This window comes from Phascolarctos cinereus, unplaced genomic scaffold, assembly GCF_003287225.1.
Source record: "Phascolarctos cinereus isolate Bilbo 61053 unplaced genomic scaffold, phaCin_HiC Scaffold_9;HRSCAF=440, whole genome shotgun sequence".
In the NCBI taxonomy this organism is placed as follows: Eukaryota; Metazoa; Chordata; class Mammalia; order Diprotodontia; family Phascolarctidae; genus Phascolarctos; species Phascolarctos cinereus.
This window is the reverse complement of record NW_027556402.1, coordinates 34,244,760-34,246,582: the sequence shown is the minus strand read 5'-3', so window position 1 is coordinate 34,246,582 and position 1,823 is coordinate 34,244,760. Positions and strand designations below refer to the sequence as shown.

The 1,823-nt window shown below is 47.7% G+C and overlaps 1 long non-coding RNA gene across 1 annotated transcript; it reads left to right on the top strand.

Annotated features, from left to right (window-relative positions):
* The first annotated feature begins 338 nt into the window (after positions 1–338).
* Positions 339–1,251, top strand: LOC110223044 (uncharacterized). Its single transcript, XR_013483936.1, has 2 exons — positions 339–428; positions 1,159–1,251. It is a non-coding gene; the product is annotated as an uncharacterized LOC110223044 (long non-coding RNA).
* The last annotated feature ends 572 nt before the right edge of the window (positions 1,252–1,823 follow it).

Below are 1,823 nucleotides of genomic sequence, written 5' to 3'. Positions count from 1 at the left end.
ATTCTCTTCTCTATTTACTAGTGAACGGAAAGGAGCAGCGGGGACGGGCGGCGGGCGCGGCTAGCGCCGGCGCCTCCCGGCCATGCCTGCCCGGAGCGGGCTCTAGCAGCGGGGGCGGGAGTCGGCTTTTGGAGGCCCGTGGCTCGGTGCTCGCTGTCCGGCCGCGTCAGGCGCCTGGAGCAGCACCCGGCGGCCCTGGTCACCCAGCGCCGGACTGACGGCCCGGGGTGGTGGGGCCTGGCTAACAATGAGCCGGGCCCCAGGCCAGTGACTGCCTCGCGGGGGCCTCGGCTCTTCCCGCCTGCGGCCTCAAAGATGACTGAGCTCACAAGGGCGCGCGGCGGCCAGGCCGGCCCCGGTCGGGGGGGGGGGGCCTCCGGGGCGGCCTGGCCCCCTGCTTCGGCCAGCGACCCCCTTGGGCTGGCCAGGTAATCACGAATCTCCCTAACAATTAAAAAAAACTCCGCGCCCAATCCCCCCTCGCCCAGAAGGTCAATTTCACTGACAGATGGCGGGGCTTTAAAACGTGGGCGACCTGAAAGTGCCCGCAGCCCCGGCCCATCTCTCATCCTTCATCCCCTCCCCTGGCCGAGAGTTTTCGGTACCTAGGATTGTCCAGGTTGGTGTTATTGCACATGGTCTGTTTATTGATAAAGCAGGTACAGAAAAAGAAATCGGAGAACGTGCCAACAGGAGGGCCTTCCGAGGAACAACCCCCCTCACCCCTATTTCCCATGCTTTTAAGAATATTGTCCCGGAAAATGATAACTACGGCATGTACCCGTCTGCTGTTACTGAAGCTGATGTCCGAGGCTGTGTCATACCTATTGTTGAGTGCATAATGGAAGCTGAATTGGCTTACACATAATTGGGGCTGTCCGTGAGCCCCAAAGTCATAATCTTTTAATATATAGATTGACTTTTGAGTGTCAAAGGGAATGGATGTATCAGACTTCCATTTTGTACACATGTACTAGACAAGACTTTTGAGAAAATAAAAGAAGGTAAAAAGATTTGTTTATAGAAGATACCATTCTTGCTTAAAATATTCAATTAATTTTGATCTTAGTGGTATTTTCCTTTTGATAGTGGCCACCATCACACTACCTTATTGCAAAATACAAAAGGCTATTTTCATAATACTAGATTTTTTTGCAGGAACCAGAGGAAGAAGAGTCTGAAGCAGAAATGGAAATCCCCTACTACCCATAAAATTTAAATCAATTCATATAATAAAGATTTTTACAAAGACTTCCCCTGTTGTTAATCATATCCTTCCTTGAATCCAGATCCTGTTTTCATTGTGAAAAAGAAAAAAAATTCTTGACAAAAAGATCAATTTCTAATCACTCCAGTATCTTCCTGGTTTTTATGTATATACTAATCTCTTTACAGCTGGATTGGTTTAGATGGAGTGTTTTCTTTTAGTTTCATCTTTTGTATATTTAAAATAATTTCAGTGGATTGTAACAGTTTGTCAAAAAAGCAGTTTATGCCTATTTATTTTGTTCCCCTAGGAGCATTTCTGTCACAGTGGATATTGAATACATATGTTGATTTACCAATTCTCTTTTGGTACCTCCAGACAAAAACAAGGTAATAAAGGTTAGGTGTTCCTATCAGTGTGTGCCTTGATTAAGTGCTCACAATTTGATGGGCTGTATCTGCTACTGCATTGATCCTTAAAAGTAAAGCTATAAGGGGCAGCTAGGTGGTGCAGTGGATAGAGGAATGGCCCTGAAGTCAGGAGGACCTGAGTTAAAAATCACGAGGCCTCAAACCAAACACTTGACACTTACTAGCTGTGTGACCCTGGGCAAATC